The 12834-nt window shown below is 18.6% G+C and overlaps 1 protein-coding gene across 1 annotated transcript in view; it reads left to right on the top strand.

Annotated features, from left to right (window-relative positions):
* LOC122719043 (forkhead box protein O) overlaps positions 1 to 8573 on the top strand; it is a 334732-nt gene extending 326159 nt beyond the window's left edge. Inside the window, exon 8 of the mRNA XM_043944569.1 lies at positions 7969 to 8573. The gene's annotated coding sequence lies outside the window, so the exon portion shown is untranslated. The remainder of the gene's footprint in view (positions 1 to 7968) is intronic.
* Positions 8574 to 12834: the final 4261 nt, after the last annotated feature.

Here is a 12834-nt window from a genome sequence, read left to right as displayed (position 1 = left end):
CATAAAAAGAAGAACAAATATATATTTTCTTTAGTAACGACTAATAATTTGATGATGATAAATTGAAACATTGATTTCTACGCATCAAGAAACATACCGTTAGTTTTTTCATATACCGCTAATTTCGAAACATTACAAGAAGAAAAATTCATATGTAAGAAAAATTATTAAAGTCATTGTAAATCCGAAAGACAAAATAATGCTAAATAATCCTTCCATTTTTTAAAAGAAACTACGTCAAGTTTTACAATTTACATCTCTCAATTTACTTTATACATGAAAATGGTTATCTCTATAGTTGTTTGATTCGCCAACTTTTGAACAAAACGTTTGAAATACGGTATATGGGACACAGATCTGTTCCACATTTGTAGTCTTTGCGTTTATCACGTTTGACACTACTGGACTTTTTTCTTTGGGCAACTTCCTTTGGAATTCAAGAACTAACGGAACTTTAATATTATTTTTCAAGAGAATGGTTGACTTTTAACTATAATTCTATTTGATATATTTTATTATTTTAATGCATACGAAAAAAAAAACGATTAAATTTTGATTAAAAATGATTTGATTGATTAAATCATGTTTTATTGTAGAAAAAGATTTTTTTACCAGATCTTCATTGGTTTAAAGATATAAAATTTAATCATGACAGCTACATTAAAAATACATTATACATTTGAATATAAAGATATTCAATCATTTAAAAATTTTATTCAATTGTTCAAAAATAATCTTTCATTGTACTTATTTTATTAATTGTATTAATTGAATGCTATTTCAATTTCATTAAATTACATTAATAATGTAGAAAACAAATAATTATTAAAAATAAATTTCGAATTTATTTTTTTTTATGAATATAAAATTATATTTATAAATTATATTTATATATATAAATATATCGAATATATTAGATACTTTTATAATTGATATATTTATATATATAAATATATCGAATATATTAGATACTTTTATAAGTAATTATAAATCATATCAGTTAATGATAGACTATATTCCATAATGTTTTCTTCGTTCTCTTAATATTTATGCTGAAAATTTGTTTTATTTAAAAAATGATTTGGATAAATATAAAATATTGAACATGAAGATAATAAATTTGCAGTATGATTCCAATATAATAGTCCAAAAGTTAATTTGAAAAATTTTAATTTCTAAATTAAAAAATTTTATTGCTAAATATAATATATGAAAAATAATGCTTTGATATTTTTTTTTATTATTTATATTGTGATATGTGTTATAGTTTAGGAATATATTTTATGTTAGGAATTATCATTACAAATATATGAAAGTGTAATAAAAATTTTTATACAAATGTTAGGAATTATTATAGAATACTATATTCCCTATTATATTCCCAAAATTCTCTAAAATAATTATTATGTTTTAAAAAAGATACTACACTTTTTTTCATTAAAAATATAATATATCTTCGGTTTTAAAAAATTTTTATCTCTTTGTCATCTTTTGTAACTATTGATATTTAAAAGAGATTAATATATAATTAATATTTTTATAATTATATATATTATATAATATCATTTTATGAAGATTTTGTTCTATTTCAAAGTAAATTCCAGTATTTTTTTAAACACTATTACATTTTACAAAGATTTATGCTTGTGATAAAAAAAAAAAAATAATTCCGTAAATACTCATCTTTTATTTTTAAAGCAATTTTTATATCACACACAATGTGACGATTAAGTTTTGTTGATGATCAAGTAATGGTTAAAAGATAAAAAAAATCTAACAAATGGAAAAAAGAGTTTGTAAAAATTTGATTTTATTATATTCCACAAATACTTTAAATCGACTAGTTAATAAATAAATACAAATATACGGGCATATCGAATAGTTCTAAAAACAAGATAGAATCGTTATGATGACCAAATATATAATTATATCTACAAATTAATCAATTATTATTATTTATTATATTATTTCATGCAAAATGTATCATAGGATTGGAATATAAGTTATATTTTTCAACCAGTTAGAAATAAAAAAAAAAACAATTCAAATCAATATTAAACAATGTTCAATGAAACATAATTTGAATAACTTTACGCAGTTTTATACATCTGGAAAATGCAATTGCAGAATCAAAATAGATGAAATTTTTTTAATCTCTATAAAAAAATATTAACTCTTTTTTATTCTAAACTTATTGGTTCAGAACTTTTTACAGTTTTAAAAGTTTGCTAAATTATTTGAATTTATTATATAGAGATATATAATCTTTAAATAAGTTTTATAATAAATGTTCAAACGATCTACTTATTTGTATAAAATAGTACATATAATAATTATATATAATTAATTATTATATATTATCATATTTTATCGAAAATTTCATATATTCGTTGATATGAAAATGTTTTTAATTTTAACGAATTAAATCGCTCAATTCGACTATTGTCGATTGACATGAAATTTAGAGAATGTCATAAAGGAAGATAGGTTTTAAATGTTAAATTTCAATTTCCGATATTTATTAGTTTTTGAGATATTAAAAAAAATACTATATATATAAAATATTATATATTGAATTTTATCTATACAGTAAATATATTCATTGGATATTTTTGCAGCCTTAATTCTCAAAGCACAACAATATTATATACAAAATAAATTAATAATAAGAAAATAATTAATATATAAAAATTAATTGATAACTTATTTATTAATTAATTTATTAAATTATTATTATTTATTAATTAAATTATAAATAATTTTAAATGAAATAAAACGATAGTAAAGTAAAATTATTTCCATTACATTTTACATTATTTCCATAGAAATTATAAAATTAATACTTACATTTCCAATATTAAAGAATATAGTAAGGGAAAAAAAAATTATTCAAAAAATTATAAAATTCTAATCTTTTTAAATAAATAAATAATTTTTTATAAAATAAATAAATTATTTTATTTTATCTACCATTTTCCTCATTCTTAAATGTCCATTTTGAAATATTTCGGATTTAATTTTCTATTTATTTTGAGAGTTAATTAATGTATCTTAATTGAATTTCACATTTCATTTGAATTATTAAAATATTTTGTTTCATCTCTTTCGTCATGCTTTTATTTTTTTGTTCGTATTTTAACAATTTTTCTGTTATTTTACTGATATACATATCATTTTCAATTCCTCTTTTTTTAATCAATTTAAAAAGTCATCTCTCTACGTCAACATTTTTTAACGATCATAGATAAATCAATATATTGAGAAAAAAAAATCAAAATGGTTTTTGTCATATATATTATATTCACATATAGAAATTTTATTTTTAAGAATTTCATTTTTCAATTTTCTTTTTATTTCTTTTTTTTTCATTTTTTAAATTGCATTTCGGAATAAAACTGATATAATTAAAAAAAAGAAAAAAAATATTGTTTAAAATTTTTAAATAGGCAATAGTAATAAATATAGTACTAAAATATTTGTTATATTTGAATATTTTATACATTACATATTTGAATATTTCATATATTTAAAAAAGAAAATATATATTTTATGCACTTATATATAGTTCTCTAAAGAAAATATATTTACATTATATAAACCAAAAAGTTTGTGATTTTAATATTATATTTTAATTTCTAAAATAATTTTAATTTTTTATAAATTTATCATATTATCAACAAAATCATCTTATATTTAAATTTTTTTAATCTATTTTTATGTACTCATATATAAATTCTTTTCTTATATACTATATAAATTTTAATATATTAAGAAATAAGTAAATAATTAATTATTAAATAAATAAGTAGGTATATTAAAAAAAATTTAATTTATATAGTATAATAGGCAAGAAAGAATTTTAAAAAAATCAGAACATAAGCTGACTTAGGCTGAATTTAAGAAAAACATGAAATTAAAGAATCATTGATATAGATTTTTTCCTCTCTTTTCTGTCAATAGATTAAGAATCAACAATTAATAATTAAGAATAAATTTTTTTTATTATATATTTTTTATTATATAACATCGATAAATATATTATAACTCATGAAATAATAAATAGAGAAAAATTTTTTTGTTATTTAATTAAGATATTATATGATTATAAAAATTACAAAATTATTATGTAATAATCATTATAAATAATCTTTCAAAAAATCTAAAAATTTTTATGAAAACAAACAGCTAAAAGATTTCGCTCTTATAAAAAAAATATATTAAATAGATAACTATGCTTTATGATATATATCTTTTATTTGATGAGAATCACTAGAAAGATCACTAAAGAAGAAGAATTTTAAATAACGAAATATACATAATATTCTACAGTAGAGAAAATAAATTGTCCGCAATTAAACGTTAAACGCAAAGAACGAAAACAATAAATGTCCATAAATGAGAAATATAAGGAAACCTATTTGAAGTTTGCTTGATCATATTTTTTGGAAAAAGAAATGAAAATATTTAATTTTCCCAGTGATGAAAACAAGTTCTAATTGTTACTTTTATAAATGATGATATCAATATTAAATTGAAATTAATAAGATCACATAAATAATATATAAAATCATATAAATTAGATAAATATATAATTATACATTAAATTAATCGAAGAATAATAATTAAACAAGAATAATAATTAAACAATAAACGATACATAAAAGAATAAATAAAAAGCAACAAATATAGTTTTTAAAGGGAATAATATTACAATACGTAACACAAAATTATTTCAACATATTACTTTTAAAATGTAATAATTCTGAAATAGCCCGGATATATCTCGACCTGAATATTAATGAAAATGTTTGAACTGACTTGTCGAGAAAGGTATATGTGAGTGAAAGGCAATTTAGTGATGTTAAAAAATTGAAAGAGATTGTTGTTAAAAATTGGATTCTATTACAAGCAGAACGAATAAAAAATGACATAAAATAATTTCAAAATCTTTATTAGACATTATATAAACCAAAAAGTTTGTGATTTTAATATTATATTTTAATTTCTAAAATAATTTTAATTTTTTATAAATTTATCATATTATCAACAAAATCATCTTATATTTAAATTTTTTTAATCTATTTTTATATACTCATATATAAATTCTTTTCTTATATACTATATAAATTTTAAACAAAAGATATTTTCAATATATATAAAGTTTAAAATGAATATATTCTTTCCTTAATTGTATATTATTACAAATATATTAAATATATCATCATTTTATTCACTATATATTATTTTTCATCTTGTTTTATTTATTTGTTATTTCATGATTAAAGCAAATGATTGATGTAAAAAATTTTATCACGAAATAAAAAATGTTGTTTTGCAATCATAAATCACAGTTATTTTAAATTAATTTAGCTATTGTGAATGTATTCACCATAGTTGCAATATTTATTTTTCTAAAATCATCCGAATTTAAATTTCTTTAATAATTTCATACCAAATATTGACAAACTATGTATATTTATTCAAGTGGTATTCTCAATCGATGATATTTAATTATATATCCACTTTGAGAGAATTTTTGAACTAAAAATAAAATCACGTAAGATAATTTCTTAACATTTATGATATTTTTATATTGTTTATCTACATACCAATGATAAAAAAATAAACAATTAAAATTTGCACTAAAAAAGTAAGGTGAAAATAAAATAAAATGCTTTTATTTACATTATATCATCATTTTGCTTTGTTTTTATGTTATTTCATTTCATAAATTTATATTGCTTATAACTTAATAAATACTTTCGTTTTGTATTTTAATCTCGATCTTAAATTTAAAAGTATCTTATAAATATATATATTATATATATATTATATATATATTATAAATATATAAAGTATCTTATAAATATATATATATTAACACTTTATATAACAAATAATGTTCTAATTTATGCATTTTCTTTATAAATGAAAAAAAATGGACAAAAATAATATCAATTAAAACTTGGTAAAAATGAAAGCAAATCAAATAATTAGAAATCTTTACAAATCAGTTTTTCCGATATATCAAATTTTTGGAGGAAATGATATTAAAGGAAATTCGAAAAAAAAAATTAATAATATAATAATAACTTAACAATTTAATCTTAGTTTAATTAAAAAATTACATAATACTATTCAAATATACTATGAACATGAATTGTGTACGTAACAGTTTTATAAACTTTTCAAGTCATTAAATTTTATGAGAAAAGAAATGAAGTTTAAAAAATATAAATAAATATTTATTGTATATAATTTTTTTTAAATTGTTTGAACAATTGATCTTTTATTATTTAACAATTGAAATCTTTTATTATTTAATATTTATTTAAGAAAAATATCTTTATCTTTTCTATGATTTATAAAATCAAAAATATTCAAGAATTAATTTTAGTTAGGAGTTGATTTGACAAAAAGAAAAATAGCGTAATATAAATCTATATATAATATATATAATATATAATAATAATTTAAATTTGTAATTTTGGCAGTTTTCTTTGCAAATTATTTTAATATGTATGATAATAATGTATAGATTTAAATTAAATACAAAATATTTAAATTAATAGTTTTGAACTATCATATTAAAATTATATTGAAAAGAACATGTATGCTACTAACAAAAATATTTATTTGTTGTTTGAAATATCGATTATTTATTCATCATTATTTTATATTAATATTTAATTTTAAATTATTTATAGATAATAAAAATTAATATTCAAAAATTATTGTTATATTGAATCAATATTGACTTATAAAATATAGATTCATTTTAAGTCAGGCTCAACTTGATATACAAAGATAAATATTACATAGATATACAAATATTAAAAACATTATAGAATATATAAACTTAATACTAATAAAATTCTATATAAAAAAAAAAAAAGTAGAATCTAATAATCTCATTAAAAATATATTCAATTTTAGAAAAATATACAATAAAAATGTAGAACATAAATATGAATATTTATTATACAATTTTTAATTATTATGTTCAACATCAAAATAAATATAAGATTTAATTTTAGTTTCTAATCTTTTAAAATAAAATGATACTGATAAATTTATAAATAAAGAAAAAGTTATTATATTATGTATAAATATTTATATTTTACTTTGACTATACAATGAAGAAATATATTAAAGATAATAAGAATGTATTAATTCAATATAATACAAAAGAATTAATAAATAATATTAATGAAAAAACGAATTACGATATTATTGTTAGAAAGCTTATAAATAAATTCAAATATATATATATATATATATATATATATATTGTGATATATTGTAATATATTGTGAAATATATATTTCATACTATTATTATTATCAATAAAAAATATTGAAAAAATTAAAAATAATCTTCTCTATTGTATCATTAATATTAAGTTACTTCGAACTTATGATAATATTACAATTCAAAATATATTTTAAAATATAAATTCTAGATTAATTATTAGCAATAGTCAATGCTAATTATAATAATAACAACAATAAAAAATATACATACAATTTACCATAAAAATATTTATACGAACGAAATTTTACATAATGCCTAATTTGAACTCTAGCTGAGCTTTTATTATTTAAAATACTATCGAATATCACTTATATAAACGTCTTTATAATATAATATAATTAAAATATATTTATAATACAAATATAAATAAAAAATTATTTCATTAATCATTAAATAGTTATTATATTTGAAAAATTGTCTCTAAATTTATAATATTTGATATATTATTATTGATTTTCGTAAAATTGTTTTATATGAATTATTTATTAGACGAAAAATCATAGCTAGCTTCTTATTATATAAACTTGATTACGTGAAGGATGTTGAGTCCTGAAATTCATATAAAAAGAAATTCTAATGTATTCATTTTTATAAACATATAAAACATAAATATATGAAAACAGTAAATAACTTATGCACTTTTCCTTGTTACAGAAGTTCCATATGTCAAGGACGAGCAGGAGGATCGACGATTACTTGTGATAAGATGTAGAAATAATTATACCGGATCACAATCAAGACACATACCATACCATCAAACGTATTTCAAAGATGCTGATCTACGCTTATGTAACTGTGATGCGAGAAAAACACCATAAATGCCATCAACGGCAAAGAGCGAGTATTGTCTCTTCGTTACTATTGTACTATACTAAAAATGAAATAGGCAAGAAAATTCAAGTTTCAAATTTTTTATTTTGATGTTTCAAAAACATCAAGTCGTAAAGTACATAAATTCTGTCTATTTTACCTATAATTGTCATTTTTATCATTTTTATCATAGAATTGTCTTTTGTCGAAATTTTTCAAAGCTTTTCTGTATCTTGTTTCAATTTTCATATCATCGATGAATAGAATTTGGTATTTTTCAATGGTGATGTGCAATTATATTCATCTGAAGATATAGGTAACGTAGATGAGAAATACACATGTAGTTATGAAGTTTGTTGAAAAAATATGGTTAGAAATTGAAACATTTGATAAATAAACAGTAACATATTACAATTTATAAAGTTCATTTTAAAAAACAAACATATTACATACAATTTATAAAGTTCTAAATTTTATAATGAATTTTATAATTAATTAGTTCAATATTTATTACATCATATTTGCGAAAATAAATCTAAAAGAGGATGGAAAATAATTATATTTGTCAATTTCGATTCTTGAAATTATTATACAATTGAATGATATATACAATAATATAATTACAATATTAAATTTATCTTAAAATAATTTTCAAATGATTATATAATGGTTCTAGTCTTTTGATTTTGATTTTTAATAATTGATATTATATTGATTTATAACCATTATCTTTAATAAATTTTATTGCAACAGTTCTGAAATTTTTACGTATCAATTTTGTAATTGAGATTCTTGCGATATTAATTGTGAATTGCGAATTATATACATATATAATATATATATATAAATTTGCATTTCTATAATTTTATAAAGTTTACAAAGTATACATTTTATATATTTATATATATATAATATATAATATATATTTTATAATATTTTTAATTTTTATTTTTTTCTAATTTAATAAATTCAAAAACAATATAATTTTTATTTGTCCAAAAATTAAAAAAGTAATTATTATATTAAATAAATAAAAATAGTTTTATTATTTGAAAGTATTTTGAAAAAAATAAAAGATACTTAAGAAACTCAATCTTTATTTAAAACACATAAATAGTAAATTCTATCACTTTTTGATACGTTAGCATAACGTATATTTATATATATGTTCATTTCAGAAAAAACTTTGAATTTTATTTGGTTTAAAAATCGTCATAAAAATGAAAATTGTAAAAATCGTCATAAATTTTAGAATTATAAATTTATAAAATAATCTAATAATTTTATTTAATGTAATATCGATATAATATATATCGATTAAATTCTAAAATCGTTTCAGAACTATAGAATCAAAAAATAATAAATGAAGTCGATATAATATTAATTCTTAAAAACCGAAATCTATAAACTAAATAATTATCCTTTTTTCATAAAAGTTATATCATTATTTTGAGAATCGATAATTGACAGTTTGAAATAATTATTTTCAAATATTTTCAAGTTTTGAGAAAAACAGAGCTTTGAAATCAAGATTATTGAGTATATTTAAAAAATTTTTATTTCGAAAGTCGTTAAAATTCAATGAATTAAAAACAAACTTTGCTTCAAACAATTATATTACTTTTTAAAAATACCCATTTATTATTTTTCATATTATTTTATATAATTTAAATATATCTATTTTAAAAACTTATAACAGAATCATTTTAAAATTTTACAACGACAAGAAAATATGTGCTGTACATCAAAACTTATAGCCTATGATAAATTTATCCACGATAATCTACATGATTTTCAATATTTTTTATTTCATGAAAAACAATATAATTTTAAAAAGCAATATAAAAAAAAGCAATATAATTTTTCTTCTCTAAATTTTTTCGTTTTTTTTTTCACAACGTGTAATATAATATAATTTCTTATGAACATTAGATGCAAGTAATTACTATTTTCTGATGAATTTAGCATGTATACGCAAATGTGATTTCAAATTAATTTCTGTTATCTTCCTATCATTCTGTAATAACTTAATTTATGCCAGAGATTCTTAAACTATAGTCCGCAGGGTACAGACCCTTAAGGGACCAAGAGTTAATAGTTAGAAATTCGCAATTCATTTTTCAAGTTAAAATTTAATTTGTTCTTTAGTTTTATTATGAAAGATATAATAAAAATATCATGCAATCTCAAGTAATTTTTCATTACAATAAACTGTTAGCATTTCTCGTTCATGTAAGTATAATTTAAAAAGTCAATAACTTTAAAAAAAAGATTAAAAAAGTTAATAATTAAGAATCTAATAAAGTATAAATTATATGAAAAAGAAAAATAATTATGTAAAATGTATATTATGTAAAAATTTGAACTCGAAGTTTAAAAATGACTCTTGTGTATTAATCAGTAAATAATAAAACTGAAAACTGAAAAGATTCTGATTTCTTTGCATAGAGTAATGTGATATATTGATTTAGCACATCATCATCCATCGAACAAGATAGTTAATTTAAAAAAAAGTAAAATAATTTTTAAAATAAATCAAAATTTTATTTTCATATAGTTTAAAGAAAAAACAATGAAAAATATTTATATAGGTAAATCAAGAAACAGAAAGCGCTATTCCAATATTAATAACAAATCATTTCTAAATGTATAGACAAATGGACTTTATTTTAATTATTTTAACTTTCTTTGTAATAATTTGAATTTCAATTTATATATTATATCAATTATATCAAGCATTCTTTATTTTATTATTAGATACTTATCAATTAACATCTAAACTGTTAATAAAATATTTAATTATCGTATGCATAAAATTGATGCGGATACAAGAATTGAAAATCATTCGTAGAAAAGCAAAAACAAATTTTCGTAATAACAATATAAATACTTTTAATACAAATTACATCGTTATGATAAACAAATATTTGAATCAATGTTTAGAAAATTTCAACGTTTAAATGAGATGAGGAACGATACTCACTTCGACATTAAAGAACTCGCAACAATTCGCAAATGCGTTTAATTTTTGTTTCATATTTCTTCGTGATCCGAGTAGCAGTTTGTAATACTAGGATACAATCGCTGAAAATATTGTAATCCATTCATCAAATGACTCTAAAAATATAATCGTTCGAATTTTTTAAAAATCGATTGATTTAAGTCAGCACATTGTAATTGAAGATATTTAATATAAATTATTATTTATCATTGTTATGAAAATATAATATCGACGACAATGGCTGACTTTCGAAATATAATATTTCCAGAGATTGTATCTTACATTATATGCAGTTGGATAAATTTTGTTTCTTTTCTTCTGTCTGCCGTTTCGTCCGTGATTTCCATTCGCCAGTTTATTCTTCTGGAATAAACGTTGGGTCAGTTTAAAAGGATTAACAAAGATTCAATGGATTTTAACTTTTTGTCTGAGTTTTTTTTGTTTTTCTGTCTTTTTTTTCTTTCTATAGCGGAAACATGAGCTCATTCATTGCTAGTTCGTAGAAATGTACAGTTACCGACTGAAAAGAAAAAAAAAGAAAACGATAGAAAATTAAAATAACAACGGCCGACGAAAGGATGATGACTTGTCGACGTTTCGCCATGCGTACAAGATCTCTATTTCCTGTAAAAATAACCTCATGTGCTCAAAGGCGCACACTATATATGTATATATATATATGTATATATATATATGTACATATATATATATATACATATATATTATATATATAATATATAAATAAATAAATAAATATAGATATAAATATATTATAAATAAATTATACATAAATATGAGAAAAACGAAGGACATACAATATTATTGTATATGTAATTAAAATATTTACAAAGTGAAATTGTGCGCGGATATCACTATCTATCGAATTCTATATTGCGGTATATATATATGATATTATATATATAACAATATATATATATGATATTATACAACAATAAAAAAAATATTGAATATATTCTATAGAATATTGTACGTTTGCTAATGTTATGTATAGTATACAAAGAAAAAAAAATATATATATAATTATGTGTATAATTATAATATATACACAGCGAAGAGATAAATAAATAAGTTATAGGTGTAAGATATACATAAGTACAACTAACATTATGTAAAATGCTACAAGTAGATACGTCTAAATAAAAAGAAGAATAATGTTTTTAATCATATGGTTAAAAACTTAAAGTCGACACGACATTAAATGCTCATTCTGCGTGGCATCTTTTGAATCTGTCGCGTTGTTTCAGAGGGAGAGAAAGGATGATACATTGGTGCTTTTCGATAAGTGTTTCATTTTCATTTTTTTTCCTCTTTTTTATTATTATTATTATTAAAATTATTATTATTATTAAAATTATTATTATTATTATCATTATTATTATTAATATCATTATTATCATTATTATCATCATTATTATTATTATCATTATTATCATTATTATCATTATTATCATTATTATCATTATTATCATTATCATTATCATTATCATTATTATCATTGTCATTATTATTATTATCATTATCATTATCATTATCATTATCATTATTATTATTATCATTATCATTATCATTATTATTATTATCATTATCATTGTCATTATTATCATTATCATTATCATTATTATCATTATCATTATTATCATTGTTATTATTATTATTATCATTATCATTATCATTATCATTATCATTAT

Source organism: Apis laboriosa, unplaced genomic scaffold, assembly GCF_014066325.1.
Source record: "Apis laboriosa isolate Shangri-la unplaced genomic scaffold, ASM1406632v1 scaffold69_cov144, whole genome shotgun sequence".
NCBI lineage: Eukaryota > Metazoa > Arthropoda > Insecta > Hymenoptera > Apidae > Apis > Apis laboriosa.
The sequence above is the reverse complement of the archived record's forward strand: the minus strand, read 5'-3'. Positions and strand labels throughout refer to the sequence as shown.